Source organism: Sander lucioperca, chromosome 17, assembly GCF_008315115.2.
Source record: "Sander lucioperca isolate FBNREF2018 chromosome 17, SLUC_FBN_1.2, whole genome shotgun sequence".
NCBI lineage: Eukaryota > Metazoa > Chordata > Actinopteri > Perciformes > Percidae > Sander > Sander lucioperca.
The window spans coordinates 10,861,263-10,878,799 of record NC_050189.1 but is presented as its reverse complement, the minus strand read 5'-3'; the positions used below and the strand labels follow the sequence as shown (position 1 = coordinate 10,878,799).

Here is a 17,537-nt window from a genome sequence, read left to right as displayed (position 1 = left end):
AGGTTCAGGAGCATTCTAAAATCAGAAAATCACAGATCACATAAAATAATCAGTCTACTCTAATTAAAAAGATTGATTACTCTATTCCATAAAAATGCCTTAACCTGATGTCTAAAAGCCCCTCTGGTATTTACAATTTCGAGAGAAAGCGGCAGATTATTCCACAATGTTATACCTGTATAGAAAAAAGCACTTCTAGCTGCATTGTTGACTCTGGGCACTTTACAAGAACGGACACTGGCCCTAGTACTGTGATTATGCTGTGTATGAACCATTTTTATATGAGAGTGTAAATATTTGGGAGCAGAGCCATTTATGACATACATACTATATGATTCAACTTTAACTGCTCCACTCTAACATGGACTGGCAGCAGTCCTACCCTTTTAAAAGCATCTCTACCAATATGAGTCTGGGGGGGTGCATTTAACAAGTAACGGATAACCTTATTTTGCATCACTTGCAGTCTGTTTTTAAATTTAACTGATAATCCACAGTACCAGGCAGAACATGCGTAATCAAAATGACATTGAATCAGTGAGACAACCAGTAATTTCTTGATAGACAAATCTAGAATGCTTGTCCTGCGATTCAGGAATTTCAGTTTACCGGCACACTTGGATAATATTTTGTCACAATAGATTTACAGGTTAATGACTGCTCTAATGTTAACCCCAGGTATTTGACACTTTTCTGAGACACTATTTCAGTGCCATTACATGTGACCTTAAGTGGATTTGTTCTAGACAACTTCCTTTTTGTTCCAAATAAAATGGACTCAGTTTTACCAGGATGTATTGGAAGCCTGTTGTCTATGAGCCACTTGCTAACACTATCTAATTCATTACCTAGAGTCTTCTCAATCTCACTGATATGACTCCCAGAGTAGTGCTGGGACGGTTACCGCATTACCACGGTTAATACCGCGGGTCTGAGCTCGTCACCGTCATCACCGCAAAAAAACATTGTCACATTGTGTCTAATGACACATTGATTCATTGATTCTAATGACATGGATTGTGTCTGATGACATTGTGTCTTACATGGATTCAAGGTTTTCTAAACAAAACTTATCATCAAAAGATGGAGCAAATTTGACCTATTCCATGACACAATAACATTCCATTCGTGTTGACTATTAGGCCTATGCGAGAGTAGCCAACCTGTGTAATGTCTTGTATCGGAGAAATGTCTTTGCCTTTCCTACCGTTCTCAGCTGAGGTAGACACATTAACGTTATAGCTGCAGTGTTTACCATTGCATATTAGCCTAGCAGCTAACGGAGTTTCCTTCTGTTTATATCTTTATCCCGATAAAACGGCACGGTTGAATTTTAGCCTGCATGCACGTTTTGTAGCCTAAAACAGACTAGCTTATATACGGTAGAGAGAGCAACAAGTTAGCGGACTGCCGAGTCGCCCTCTCTGCTCAGCTGCTAGACGGGCTGCACTCAGGCTGCAACATGTTGTAAGGGTTAAGCCGATGTTTTTCAGGGGTAACGCCATTCACTTTACCGGCAGTATTGACAATAGATAAAGCCACCGTGTCTTGGGAAGCTCTAGCTTGCTGTTTTATTGTTAACTTTTAACTCACTTTACATCAACTTTGCTATCTCTTTTTCCTCTCTCTTTTCCTCACAGCGGCACTCATACGCTACTCTCCGTTACTGCTTGCTCTCCTTGCATGACCACACAGGCACTGACGTCACTCACTTAAGGCACCCTGCCATTCTCGCTCTAATTTACGCTACTCTCGTAAGGGGGTTGTGGTATACCCCTCTACCGCGGGAATTTCTTGCTTTTCAACCGCGGTAAGAAAAAATCCATATCGCCTCAGCCCTATCCCAGAGACCAGTAATGCAGAGTCATCAGCATCTGGCATGTCATTAATATAAACTAAAAATAAAAGGGGGGCAAGGATTGAACCTTGGGGCACCCCACAAGTAATATCCAGTGGATCTGATATGTTCCCCTCAACATCACAAACTTGAGTTCTTCCAGTGAGGTAAGAGGTGAACCATTTCACAGCAGTCTTTCTGACGCCTATACTTTGAGATCTGATTGAAAAGATCAATGATGCCATTGATAAAGGCAACTTTTTTTTAGATTTATCTAAGGCATTTGATACTATTGATTTTGACATCTTATTTAATAAATTACATCATTATGGAATCAGAGGACTAGCACTTAGCTGGTTCACAAGTTATTTATTTGGCAGACAGCAATATGTAAATATGAATGAACAAATTTCCGTAAGTAAACCCATCAAATTTGGAGTCCCCCAGGTATCCATTTTGGGCCCTCTTCTCTTTATATTATATATATTAATGACTGTGAAAATTCCACCATGGTTTTACAAAAAGTTTTATTTGCTGACGACACTAATGTATTTATGTCACATAAGAGTCCAGTTGGACTGCAAGAAATAATAAATAGCGAGTTAAGAAATGTAGAAATTTGGTTTCGGTGTAACATCAATAAGATGAACTATATTGTGTTTCATTCCAACAAAAATCTAATGGAAAACAAGCATGTTTGTCTTAAAATAAATGAACAAATTATTGAAAGAGTAAACACCACTAAATTCCTCGAAGTCTATATTGATGAATGTTTAAATTTCAAATGCCATATTGATCATCTAACAAAAAAATATCTAAATATGTTGGACTATTTTTTTTATTATTTTACTCCCACACTCAGCACTTCTCACCTTATATAAAACCTTGTTTGAACCCCATTTAAACTACTGTAATGTCATATGGTGTAACACTTTTCTCAGCCACTTGAAAAAACTACAGATTTTATAGAAAACAAATCATACGGGCATTAACGTGGTCTGAGCCCAATACCCCCACTCGTCCTCTATTTTGTCGCCTTCGTTTATTAAGGCTTACCGAATATAATGTCTTTCATAATGCCTGCATGATATTCCAGGTCATTCATAGGTTAAACTACCGATTGTGTGAGCTTATTCCAATCAGTCGTCCCCTGCACACTTATGACACAAGGATAAAACACCTAATCACTGGCAAAAAAATGACAGCTAAAGTGTACGAGCCTGAGTGTAGTTTGTAGGGGACCGCAGATTTGGAACGAGCTTGAGGAAAACTTGAAAGTGTCGCATTCCGTCTCCATCTTCAAGAAAAGTCTCAAGGAAAAATTGCTCATAACATATGATTGTTGATTATTCCGTAAGTGCTATAGTTTGTGCTGGGATCGTCTGTCTGTTTGTAGTATTTGTCTATGTTGAGTCTACTGTGACTGGATTTGTTGATTTTGTTAAGTGTCTGTATTCTGTTGTATTCTGTATTTGTCAATGTTGTGTCTATAGTAAATTTAGTTTAGTTTAATTAAGTTTTTGGTTTGTATATTATCTGTTGTTTGTTTGTTATCGGGCCCTCTCCGAAAAGCTTTTAGTAGCTTATTTGGGGTTCCCCATTTCACACGGCTTACATATGATCATTGTACCTTCTGAAATTATGTTTAATGATACATTGATGACGTGTGAAATAAATGTGTAAATAAAAACATGTAAACAAACAAAGACACTTGCGTCGGGCTTTGCGCTGCGCTGCGCCGGATGCAAGATAGGGCCCTGAGTCTTTAACTGCAGAATATTGGGTGTTACAGTGTTGGAATCAGTTCCAGTGAAATACTGCCACATTTAAACTTTACACCATTTAGTTTCAGCATTTAACCATATTTAAGCAAGTACTGGCTAACGTTACTTGCTGCAAATTGTAATGTTAGCGTTACATGCAGTGATGCTTCTGATGCCTCTCCGTTTTCGAACACCAGAGAGCAGCGCAGGTATTTCAGCGGCACTAAAATGATGCACCGAAATCCACGTTGCTATTCGGCCCAGTAGATACATATCGGCACCGGGTTTCGGTACCCACCCCAGAGTGCCTCCGCTCTGTTGGCTCTGATCCAAAAGCAACACGGAGGTCACTCTTGGGAGTTGCGAAGCTGCTGTGTGGGTCTTGCCTAGGCAGTGTGGAGGTACTGCCGGGACTGGAGCCACCGTAAACTTGGCAGAACTGGCTGATGGTTGCATGTCGATTAGCTTATGCCTATACCACCAGTATAGACTGTATCATTATCAGACATGTATAAAGTACTAGAGACCCAGACTTGAGTAAACGTACAAGTGCTCTATCAAAAAAGTGACTTAGAAGTTTAAGCGCTCTTTAAGCACCACACTAAAGTGGAAGTACTAAAGTATTGGTTACACTTTACTTGAAGTTTTCTACGTAAGAGTGACATGACACTGTCAAGAACGTGTCATAAAACAATCGGCAAAAAAGCTTTTAAGTTTAAGGCTCCAGCAGATTGGAATAATCTATCTGTGGAAATAAGATCAATTTCTTTACTTGGTTTGTTTAAACATGCCCTGTCTGCGCACTTCAAGATAAACTGCCTCTGTTATTAAATATGCATGCTATTTTTATATCTACTGTCCATACCTAATGTTTATATTTGACTGTAGTTAGAAATTCACTCATACTCTACTGTTTACTTATTTACTTACTATTGGCCATATTGGCCTTTTGGTGGTTGTAATGTATTGATGAACATATGCAGGTGTTGTTGTTGTTTGTTTTTGTTTTGTTTGTTGTTTGTTTTGTTTAGATTTTTGTTGTTATGTAATTATTGTGTTATATGTTGGGACCCCCTCGAAAACGAGATGGTACATCTCAAGGGGTTTATCCTAATAAACACATTTGAAGCAAACAAAACAAAACATTATAAACAAGTCATAAACGTTTATGACATAACGCTTCTTTTAGTAAGTGTCATTCGGTTTTGTCATGACAAGTTATGGTTATGGTTGTGGTTATGGTTATGGTTAGGGTTCATGTGTCATTAAAGTGTCATGTGTTCATGACAGTGTCATGTCACTCTTATGTAGGAAACTTCAAGTACTCAACATTTTTTGTATTGCAAGTAGTTTATTTTAAAATGTACTACTCAAGTATTGTGTTATGTAGTTATTAAAGAAAGCAGTCAAAAGTTTGAATGTTATATTGTTTATATTATTTCAAATGTTTAGCCTAAAGGACACTCACAATTCCTTTGGCTGTAGCAGCAGTACAAGGACAGGAATGTACAAGAGCAGTATGATAGCCAGCTAGTAACGTTAACGTGTGTGAACACCGCAGCATGTCATGAACCGCGGGTAGCTAGTTAGCTAGCGCTTACTGATAGCTCAAGCTGGTGTGCCATTTGTGTATTATATTTGTAACTTACCTTGATATGTTTCTTCAAATTTAACAGTGAATTTTTGAAGGCCATTATTTCTTTCGGGAGGCAGAGTAGGCACTTCATTCTATATGAATTGTCTTTCACTCCGACAAATGAAAACATGGACGCTAAGTAGGGCCAGGGGTGGTCTCCTTCTTCACCGAGTCACTGCCACGATCACTCGAAGTTGAAGATGTTGAAGGTGGTGTTTCTGGTTCTTCCATCTCGAAACAAACTAACAAAGCTCAAGTGTTCTCAGTGCAGGCAGGCAGCAGAGCAAAAGGCAGAACGGGATCACGTGCGGTCTTCTTATAAGACAGCTTGATCGCTTGATTTGCTCAATGATGAGCCAGCTTCATCAAACCTGGTGACAGAGCCATCTACCGCTCTGGCAGTGATAATGTTAGTTTGGAACATTTTTATAATTGTAACGAGTAACGATGCAGCACATAAAAAATGTATCAGAGTAAAAGTATTAAACTCATCAAAAATATGTACGGAAGTAAAAGTGGAAGTAGGAGAAAAAAAGAATACTCCAGTAGAGTACAGATACAGCCTTTTAGTACTTAAGTACAGTAGTGAAGTAGTTCTACTTCGTTACTATACATCTCTGATCATTATACATATATTTGTATCTCAATGCTCGCCTTTGGTATGTTTAATAGTAGAACGTGATCACACATTCCATCATACAAAACTCCACATTGCGGAACATTAACCAGGCATATATGGCACAACGTTATTTATTATTCACCATATGGCCACTTTTAATGAGTAACGTAAACAGTTTGTGGCATAGGCTAAGCACTGTCTGTGGGAATAAGCCACTACAGTAGCAAGGCTAACAATAGCTATGTTAGCTCTAATACTTTGGGAACAAGGAGCGTGACCAGGTTAGCTCAGTTGGTAGAGCAGGCGCACATGTATGTAGAGGTTTACTCCTGGACGCAGCGGGCCCGGGTTCGACTCCGACCTGCAGCCCTTTGCTGCATGTCATTCCCCCTCTCTCTCCCCTTTCATATCATCACAATCACTTAACAATTTGTCACTGACCGTTGCCTAACGTTACCAGGTTCACATGCCCTTAAACGTTGTGCCAGTGGAACACACCGGCACAGGTCGATGTAGTGTGCCGCCAGGGGATCGGTTTATGCCCCAAGGTTGGATAGGGCACATTAGAAGATACCTTCCTCGCTGCCCCCCCATACCAACACTGTGCTAACCCTAACCCAGTAGTGTTTTGCCAAATAAATATTTTCTGCATCAACATTGGTGTTTACAGTGTACTTTTCAACCCCTCTCAGCAGATTACTTTCACTCTAGAATATCGTATTGAAGTGTAGATATGAGCCTATGAAAGAGCTTTAGATTTAGTACAGCAGTGTCATGGTATATCCAAAAATGTACTATTATGAAAAAAAGTGTTTGGCATTTGATGCAGGCATCAAATGTCATAGCAAAGAGTCTGAATACTTTTTCTCTTTTTGATTTAAGTGCAATGTCATCGTCATTATGAGGTATCGTGTGTCGAGCGGTGAGAGAAATTTGAATTTTTTTTTTTAATTCTAAGTTTTATTCAGTTATTTTTCTCTGAGAGGAAACTATTTAACTAATGTCCTAATCAACCAAACGGATACAGAGAAGAAGCTTAAAACAAAGTGAACACTTTGTGCTGTCATTTATCAACTGAAGATCACAAGATCAAAATCATGGAGAAAATAGTTCAGTAAAGAACCAAATATAAAACTTTGCATCAATTGCATCAATTTTCTAATCTGTGAGTGATTTCATATGTTCATCAGTCTAAATGTCAACAGTAAACGTCTGTGCTTTGTTTGCTCTTCCTTTAATATCATGTCTCCTCCAGCAGAACAAGTCAGATCTAGAACTGCTCCAGATGTGAGGAGACATTTGGCAGCTTCACTTCTTACGTTCTGGATCCAAACTGTTTGAAGGAAGAAACACAACATCAGTTACCATCTCCACTGATCAATATATACTTATTTTAAGTACTCTAAGTATGTTTAGCTGATACATACTTACTTTAAGTAAGAATGCAGGAATTTGACTTGTAGTGGAGTGTTTTTACAGTGTAGTATTGGTGCTTTTTAAGGCCTGACACAACATGGACCAACCAGGACCAGAGGCCTGTACTACGAATCCAGATCAACATGTCCTGGATTTCTTTCAGTTATCCGGCTTCACCTAACCTAACAACCGCGGTCCCGCATAAGCTGTATCACGACGCTGGTTAACAACTAGTTAAATCAACCCAGGGTTTCCCAATCCAGCGGCGCGCGCGTTCACATAAAAGAGGCGGTGTTTGCGCAGCACGACCAATCGCAAACATCTACCAGAGTCGCATATTTTACATAAGAAGAGCAAACTATAATTCTACATAAATATGAAGAACACAGACACGGTTTTACAGGCAAAATGCTGGAAGGAAAGCTGGCAAAAAAAGCCGACGCTGTTTTGCGTAAATCACAACGCTTATCCTATCAATATCACTTCCAGTGGTGTAGTCTACGTGATAGCTCCAGGATGTCTATATACCCACTTAAAAATGCCCAATGACACGTAACATACTTTCAATTATATTTTTGATAGATTTTGAATTGTTATCCGTGCTTTTTTCTAAGGTAGCCTATTTTATTTTTATTTGTTTTTGCATAAAAGTGTATCGGAATGCAGGAAATGAAGACGTTGACGCTTAAAACTTCCCTGGGGGAGGACACCCAGACCCCCCACTATGATATGCCCCCCTCCTCCCCAAAGGCAGATTCTGGCCAATATACAGTACAGTACACCCACTATAATAGCCTACATTAGACTAGTCACTTTCCCACTTTTCCCACAGACACTGACAAGATCTGACCATAATTACACTTCTGCTTTCCATGAACTGTCGTTGCTTTAGCCTTTTATTTCAGTTGCAACCCTAGCAGTGGTAAGCTGTGAGAGAAAATAAAAAAATATCAAAACATAATTCTAACCGATGTGCGTATTGGCAACACACGGCTGAAGAAGCCGACAAATAGCCTATAGGCCTATGTAATTCCCTCCGCTTCAAATCTATATCTTTCATAAATATACCCATCAGGGAATGTTAACGGGGTTGTCGGTCTCTAAATGTTTTAACTTTTCTGAGCGCACCTCTCTCTCTCTCTCCGCCCACCGAGCTCCACCTAAATTTCTAAGAACGGTGACGCCGTTATCAATCGAGTATTGATTGGTCAGTAGGCGGTGCTTTTATACCGGTTGATCTCTAATCTCCAACATAACCTGCTCCCGACCAGGTTAGGCGTTCAGCATAAGTTACCACAGCGATTGAACCCGGTAACAACTGATCCACCTTCGTAGTACAGAAACCCCTGGGTTGAACCTGAAGTTAGCTCGTTAACGCCAAATCTCGCTTCGTAGTACAGGCCTCAGGTCTGGTATATGTGCTGACAGGGTGATTGGGAAATGAGACACAGGTGATCAGGATGAGGAGAGTCTGAGGACACCTGGTGGACAGGTGGAGAAGAACAATAAGTCTTCATAGAGCTGCAGAGGGAAGTGGGGAGTGGGGGTGTGTCTGAGAAGAGGGACGGAGAGGCAGATACTTACTCAAACTATGCAGCAGTACGTAGGCCTATGTAAAAAAAAAAAGAAAAGAAAAAGAAAACAGTACCATACCTGAATGTGTTGAAACTTGAGTGGGACCATCACGTCTCTTCATGTCCTGCAGAGGTCCCAGTTGTGTCTCCTGCAGTTCAAAGTTCAGACTGAGCTGCAGCCTGCAGGACGAGACAAACACTTTCAATCTAGAAAGGTTATCAGATTTAAGTTTGTAAGCCTTGTTTGCTCTTTTAATTAAAGTGACTATATGTAACTTTTAAATGTTTCTGAAACTGTGTAATGTTCCATCTGATGATCATAAATGACCTGTAACAGCAAACGAGACTAACAGTGAAAAGAATGCTAGTTTTATATAGTTTTTATTAATGCCTTTGTCCGGGTCTGATTTTTCCCGCGAAGTCACAGAATGATTCACGGCAGGTAGACGGCACTACAGTAACACGTGGTTGTCAGTTGCCGATATTAAATTACGTCCCCCTTCCATTTAGCGCAGACGTTTTATTCCTTTCAGTCCGTGTTTGTGTTGGCCTACTATTTTCTTTTCCCTTGTCCCCCTGTACCTGTGTAAAGCGTCCGTGGGTTTCAGAAAATGCGCTATATTAATATAAACTCCTAATGCTTTGGCTCGTGACACAGTGACAATGATAGCCGGTTTAGCTCACGAGACATCCAAAGTAGGCTAAGTTACTGTAGCAACACTTGAAATGTATGGCGTTATATATGTGTCACATTCCTGAGCGAGTAATTGTATGTTTTGAGTACAGAGAACTATATTTTGCAAGCGCATTACATTGCATTTTGAATAGAAATGTACACTCACAAAAAATAATTCAGTTTGAGTAAACAAAAACCTAATTCGTGCACAATAAATGTATTTGCATGTCTTTCTCTGCTCGCAGGTAGACGCTGCTGCGCTCCGGTCATGTCTCCCTCGCTCTCAACCTCTTCTCTCTACGTGCTCAACTAATTAGCCTGTGTCCATGTTATCTCCTTACATATACCTACGCTCTCCGTCTCTGCTAGATTGGGAATGATTGAGATTTCTCTTGGCACAGCTACCAGAAGACTTACAACTTTCAGACACGTTGCTCACGTCACATTTACGTCGTCTCTCTCAGTTGGAGGCTGCGCAGTAACACTCAGCGCTCACCGGAAAAGTGCTTCTAACGGCCTTCACTGGTCTCCGTCCAGAGCAACGGGATCTGTTGGTCCACTCTTATATACTGTCTATGGTTGGTACAGCAAATACTGACTACAGTGGAGCTGTTCGACTAATGTTACTGGATTAAAACACATTTCGGTCAGTATTTTGTATTATTGACTTATATCACAGAAATGTCTTAATATTTGTGTGTACTATAATGCCGTTGTTTTGTTTGACTCATATCTCCTTGTGTGTTTAACGTTAGTTTGATTCATCCTTCACAAGCAATCTAGCTAGCTCACACACTGCAGCCGACATGTCCTCTGAACAGGCCTCGCAGCACTGTAACTAGCTAAGTTAGCTAGGTCTCGCAATGCGAGACTGAACAGCAGTAGACCTGTCACACTATAGCCATATGTAGCTAAGTAGTTTTTAATACTTTGGTTACATTACCGTATTTTATTAACCTGAATTATGTTGCTATATTAGCTTGTGAAGGAGCTATCCGTTGCTAACGCTAATTTATCTCAAAAAGCAGAAACGTTAGCTAACTACTGCCAAGATATGATTTCACTAGAGACCAGAGAGGTGTTGTAAGACTCGTCAAGTGTTGTCATGTGTTTACACTGTCTTACAATGAAACCATATCTTGGCAGTAACATTAGTTAGCTACTGCTTTTTGACATAAATTAGCTAGCTAACGTTAGCGTTAGCAACGGATAGCTACTTTGCAAGCCAATAAAATATAGCCTTGGCAAACAGAATTAAGGTTAATAAAACACGATAACTATGAAACCAGCATTACAAACTTCTTACAAGTGGCTGGATTGTGACATTTTAGTTGTGTTCGGATGAATACGTTGGATGCATAGACTTTATCCATGCTGGGCTAATGTTAGATTGCTTGTGAAGGATGACGTTAGTCACACAGAGATATGTAATTCAAACAACGGTATTGTGATTAACACAACTATTAAGGCATGTCTGTAATATACCGGTAGGTCAATAATATAAAATACTGTAGATCAGTGCTTTCCAACCCTTCTGGTCTGAGTTTCCCCCACAGCTCTGTCATATAAACTCACATACCCCGCCCTATCAATTACCCAATGTGTTCACACTATTTATCATATTAAAGTGAATATTCTTACATTTTTATGCAATTGAACTGTAAACATTTAGGTTGGTTTGGTCAGAAATTCTACTAGCCAGCTAGGCCTTTTACTTGAAGTGTGGTTAATGTTTCAAAATTCATCCATTACATTTAGCTAATCATTTCAACTGTTAGCTAAGTCAGTAGGCCACTTTTAGCTGTTTATTTCTACCATTGATTACTTCGCTATATGTTTAAACATATGTGTTGAGCTGTTTTAGCTGATATATAGTTTTAAATCAATCATAATTCAATTGTTATTTTAATTAGTTAAGCTGCTCCACAGTCTTTCCAAGTACCCACTGGCTACAGCAGAGATACCCCTTGCTGGGGCATCACGGCAGGTGTTGCGTTAAAGACTGTTTCCCTGTAGATGTCTTTCCTGCTACTTGTGATCTAATTGGAGACGAACAGCCAATCAGAATTGACTTTTTGATTCTGCGATTGGTTGGTTTTGTGGCACACTTGTAACGCTGTGAAAATCTGAGCGAGCGTGTCTAGAGTTGAGCGCGTAGAGAGAAGAGGTTGAGAGCGAGGGAGACATGACTGGAGCGCAGCAGCGTCTACCTGCGAGCAGAGAAAGACATGCAAATACATTTATTGTGCACGAAATAGGTTTTTGTTTACTCAAACTGAATTATTTTTTGCGAGTGTTAATTTCTGTTCAAAATGCAATGTAATGCGCTTGCAAAATATAGTTCTCTGTGCTCAAAACATACAATTACTCGCTCAGGAATGTGACACATGTATAACGCCATAGAAATGCATCTGAATTATTGAATGAAGGATTATCTGTCTGAGCAAAACATTCATCGCAACTATATGACCTCCCCATAACGCTAACTACTAGACCTTTATGACAGCAAGTGTGTTAAAAACACTACCGCTTTTGTTCATATGGGCCACTGAAATCAACACAAACTGTAAGTTACATATAATAAGAACTTTTATTTATATAGTGCCTTTTCATGAAACCCATGACCCTTTACAGAATGACTGTGGCTAAGCAAAAGGAGGTTGTAGGCTGTGGTGTTTCAGGAGTTTAAAAGAAAAACCATATAGTCACTTTAAAGGAACACTAAAGTTAGAGTTGCTTTTTGCTACAAAAGAAAAAAATACTTTTGTGCAAATTGTTTTTTTTTTGTATTTCTGTAAATATCTTTGGATAGTTATTCATACACTGTGTGGGAGTCACACTGATTTACAAAAAAAGACTTTGAATTTTTTTTTTAAAGTTCCATCCCTTCCTGACAGGCATAGCGACAGTAACTATGCAGGGAAGAGCTAAGAATGCCAAATCAAAAGAGCATGACATCACTTCCTCCTTCCCTTGATCTAAGATTCCATGTGACATCATGTTTGCCTTTCATTCTTTGTTCTGTGCAATGCATCAGACTGCAGTCTTCTAAAACCTCAGTTCAGTCAGTTCGTCAGTTCACAGCACCAGTTTTCTGTATGTGACATAAAAGTGTACCTTTAAGTAATTCCTTTGATTAATCGCATAATTGGATAAGAAATACTTTGCTTTATAAGTAGCAATAGTAAATATACAAAAGAGTGGTTTGTTTCAGCCCTAGTCTGCAAGGAGTTTTCCTTTTACTTAAAAAACTAAAGAACATGGATGTTGCATCTGATAGATGGGCTGAAAGCAAAGCCGATTCCTACAAGAATCAGGGGGAGTCAGAGGATATATACACTGAAAATGCGTTCCTCAAGGAAGCAAAGGAGTCTCTTAAAGAACAGATTAAAGACCTGAAGGAATTTATTGAGATTGAAGAAAAGAGGAACGCTGTCCTCCAGGCAGAAATCAAGGCTCTGAAAAAACAAGCTCCGTTAAAAAACCTTAGAGAAAGGGAAAATGATCTTCCCACAGAGGAAAGCGAAATCCTCCCCCACAACACATGGACCCATGCACCAAAAGGTAAGTTTAAAAGCAAGAACGGGTCTTGGAAAATCCAGGAAAAAAAGGGTTATAAAACGAACAGCGATGATTATTGTTCTGTCAAGGACGTAACCGTGAAAGAACCCCAAGACAATAACTTGCTGCCGAAACGTTCGGTTTTGAAGAATATTAAGGGTTTCTTCACCCATGGATTCAAAAAGAAAATCAAAAGCACCCAAGAGTCCCATATTAAAAGGCTAAATATACCTGGCTGGTCAACCCACCACATGTTCGGTATTGAAGTCTATCTTCCGGATCCATATTAAGTTAGGCAGGCTATTTGAGAGGCCAAACAATATGTGTTTCATTATATGGTATGTGATATTCCATATAATGACGCATAAAGCAAGTCTGTCTGGATTACACCAACAGAATAGCTACATTTCTGTGTGGAGGTGTTTTGGCTTCTGAGACTACATTTACATTGCTACGTGTTGGTTTAAAAAGAATACCTTTCGCTACGGTTACACCTCGCATTAACGTCCTAACGGCTGCAAACAGAGACGTTTGGCAACACCAACACTGACAGCTGAAAACGCTTCTTAAAAACCAAAACGTAGCAATGTAAATGTAGCCTGAATCTCTTCTGGTTTGTGTGGGTTTACCCCGGGTACTCCGGTTTCCTCCCACCATAAAGATAATGAAAAATGTGTTTTTCAAAATAATAATAAAAAAATAAAAATAAAAACATATGCCTCTGTCCACTATTTTTAAGAAAGGGAAACCATGTGTAAAAATGTTTTGGTTCATTTATTTGGTAATAGCATACATTTAAAACAAGTGAAGAGTTTACTGCCATATCTGGAAGAGAAAAAGGAAATCCAATGGCGAAATTATATAAATTAACTTGATTATCTATAAATCCTAGAAGAGGGATCTCTCCTTTGTTATATATTTACATATTAAGCAGCGTTTCCCCTTGTTGTTAAGACTGGTGGCAAGTGTCTTTTTTTTTTTTTTTTTACGAGGGCCCGGCAGGCATCAGTACATTAATACATTAATGCTCACAGACTGATGAGAGCAGATTCCATAAGGTTATAGATTGAGTCAGTGCTAAAAGCTAACAAGATTTGAAAATATCACTACGATTAAATTTCCAACCGAGCTGTCCCACTGTAGTTTAAAAAGGTCTTAAAATACATTACAGATACAAAAAATATTTACCAGTGGCTTAGGACCCCTGGGCCACCAGGCTTGCAATACACTGGGGGAAACCCTGTTAAGTATACTGATATTGTAAAATCAGTGGCGTGCCCCTTTAAAGTTTCTTTAGGAAAAATACTGCTCATCATCAAATCATAAAATACAGAATCAACTGTGTCAGTAAGATCTCTCTCTCTCTCTCTCTCTCTCTCTCTCTCTATTTGAATAAAAAACAAAGTGGCATTGATAAATGAACCCATTGATAAACAATAACAGTGACTGATCAAATTGAAAATATATCAATATAATATCCTTAGTATCCTACATTTCTTCCTTTATTTGAATGACTTTTATTAGTATTATTATTATATTGTTGCATTACTGATTAGTGATTACAGTACTGATCACTACATGATACCATTTGTGTCCAGATATAATATCTCAACACATTTTAAACAGACATCTTGTAAAAGTAGTTCTAACATTTGAACAGACATTGGTGTCAGTTTTTAAATGTTTCAACAACACATTTTTGATGATTAATAGAACAAATGCGGTGAGCCTCAGTTGTATATACTTGAATATATGTTTTATTACAACCCAAATCTGACATCAGAGAAGATCTTGGTACTACATACAAACAAATCTCTTTACATTTCACTCAGCTTTATATGGTAACTAGATTATTGTATAATCACACCATCGGACAACTTAATATTAAAATAACATGCCTTCATTTCTACCACAACATCAATCCAGCTGGTGTTTATTTGATCGGTCCATTAGATGGACAGTTGACATAATTTAAAGTAAGTCAAAGCCTGCCGTGTATTCAAATCAAATAGAGTCATTAACTGTTTTGCATATTCATGTTTTTTTAAAAAGGAGCTGTACTCGATGTTCAGCACATTAATATAGCAGCAACAAATATTTGCAATGTAAAGATATAGTGAAGTAATGGTGTCCTGAGTAGAGAATGTCCCACTCCCTCTGTGTGTGTCTGATTCTTTGTTTTGATAGCCGGTCTCGCTGCGTGTGCATGTTTTTGCATGTGGCCGTGAAAAAAACGTAGGTATTTCACATAGTGGGGAATGGTCTGTGAGAGCCATATGGAGGCAATCCCAGCCCGTTGTTTGTTCCCTGAGTATACAGCCCCATTAATCAGATCTTTGTGGTTCCTGTATGTACAGTATGTGTGCTGTCAATTAAATGATGCTGTATATACTGTGCATATTTATTTATATGCTATATATGTCCCGTTAAAACCTGGTCCTGATGTTTCTTGTATTCTCTCTTGCCTCGCTGTGATAAAAGCCTGGATGTCCATTAACCTTCTGCAGATTTCATTAAAATCTGATCCTGATCCTCACTAGGTGTTGTTCTTACGACATGCTAATGTTCCTGCTCTGTGTAGAAACAGCAGAGGTAACACCAGACTGCTGGGGATATAAAACCAGATTTCAGTTATTGTCATCACACAGTCAACACGTGACCAATCAACAACAGTCAAAACCATACTTAAAAAGCATCTCAACAACAGCACTACCAGTATAGCCATGATGGTGTAGAAAGCCCTCTGCTTTGATTGGTCAACTCTTTCCCTGTCCCCGCCCTGTTCCCCTGGCCCTGGACGAATCAGAACGCAGAGAACAGAAAGACTGCAGAAGGAAACGAACAAGGAGACAATCAAGAGGCTGAAATCCACAATCATTGAAACATCATACAAACTAATCAGACCTGTTGCTCCAGAGGAAAGCAGCCAAACACAGCCAATGCTGATATTTCTGATTCTGATCCCTCTCTCTCGTCTCAGACTCAGGTAGGTGACGGGATGAACGACAGCCAGGTAGCGCTCCACACAGGTCAGCATGTGAAAGAAAATCTCTCCGTACCAATTGAAGCTCCAAATAAAGTACCCCACAATAAATAAATTAACATGATCCACGTAGATACCACAGCAGCAGAGGGTGTGTCCAAATACACCCATCAGCTCCATGGCAACCATGTGGTAGGTGAAGCTGTCTGAGTGACTCGTCGTTGCTGCGGAGGTGGAGCGATGTCGCCGCCATCGTTGGAGACCCAGGTAGAGGACGAGGATGCAGAGAGGGAGGAGGAGGAGGGTGTTGGTGATGTAGAATGCAGTAAAGATGAAGGAGTTTGGTTTGATGAAGAAGCAATCTATGCCGAAAGGAAGTTCAGGCTGAAGAAGGGAGTCATTAGAGGAGGAAGAGTTTACTGCCATATCTGGAAGAGAAAAAGACAATCAAATGGAGAAAAATACACAAAAAAACAATCTGTATACTGACAAAATATTTTAGGTATACCGATAATGATGTTGTAAAATCAGTGGAGTGCTCCTTTAATGTCTCTGTGGTTAGTCTTTAGCTAAACCACTAAGTTTATAAAATACAGTCAATCAACTGTAAGTGCTGAAGTACTATCAGTAAGATAAGCAGGGCACATTAGCACCGCCAAATGGTTAGATTTGGGTTTGTTAAACAAAAGTTGTAATGTACTACCTGGGAGTGCAAACAATAAATAAAAATAAAAGTCTTCTACAACCCTGCACCACTTATGCAATAAGAAGCTACTGTTTTTATGTCTATGTCTTATTCGGTTGCATGTGTTCATACAAAAAGGAGCTTTGCACACATTATCAGAGCTGAATATTTGATGACTGCAGTGTTTTACATTCTATGTAGTCTTGATTTGGGTGTTTACAGTGCTCATTTACATTTAAAATGGTTATAAATCTGGTTCTTCAAGTTAATTGTAGCACACAATTTCCCACAAAATAGTGGCTAGTAAAAATGCTGAGTGGCTAGTAGCTTCGTATAACCACTAGCCACAGGGGCTGGTGAGCAAAAAAGTAAATGTCAAGCCCTAAAGATAAGTTTTGCCTTCTGTTTGTTTTTAGTTCAGTCGTGACAATAATGTGGATATAAGCAGATGATATTAAAGTAATAAGAACACCAACCTTATCAGTATTTGATGCTGGTCTTCCTCCCTCTGCGGACTCCTGTGTCTGAGTATCTCCTTCAAATATACTGGCTGTATATCACAGCCCCACTTCACCTCTCTGTCCAAGTTCAATTCAAATATGTCTATATATTTATAATAATAATTTTGGATGATAATGGTAAAATGAGCTTCTGTATACTTTGTCTCGGTGTGGTTTCTGTAGCCTCCACAGACCGAGACAACACAGCTGCCGTCATGTTTACAATGGAAAACCAAAAGTCAGCATTTAACCATATTTAAGCAAGTACTGGCTAACGTTACCTGCTG

At 39.2% G+C, this 17,537-nt stretch overlaps 1 protein-coding gene across 1 annotated transcript in view; it reads right to left on the bottom strand.

The window, feature by feature from the left end:
• The window catches only part of LOC118493511, a 124,759-nt gene extending 107,502 nt beyond the window's left edge, over window positions 1–17,257 (bottom strand). The window contains exon 1 of the mRNA XM_035993553.1: window positions 17,227–17,257. The gene's annotated coding sequence lies outside the window, so the exon portion shown is untranslated. The remainder of the gene's footprint in view (window positions 1–17,226) is intronic.
• Window positions 17,258–17,537: the final 280 nt, after the last annotated feature.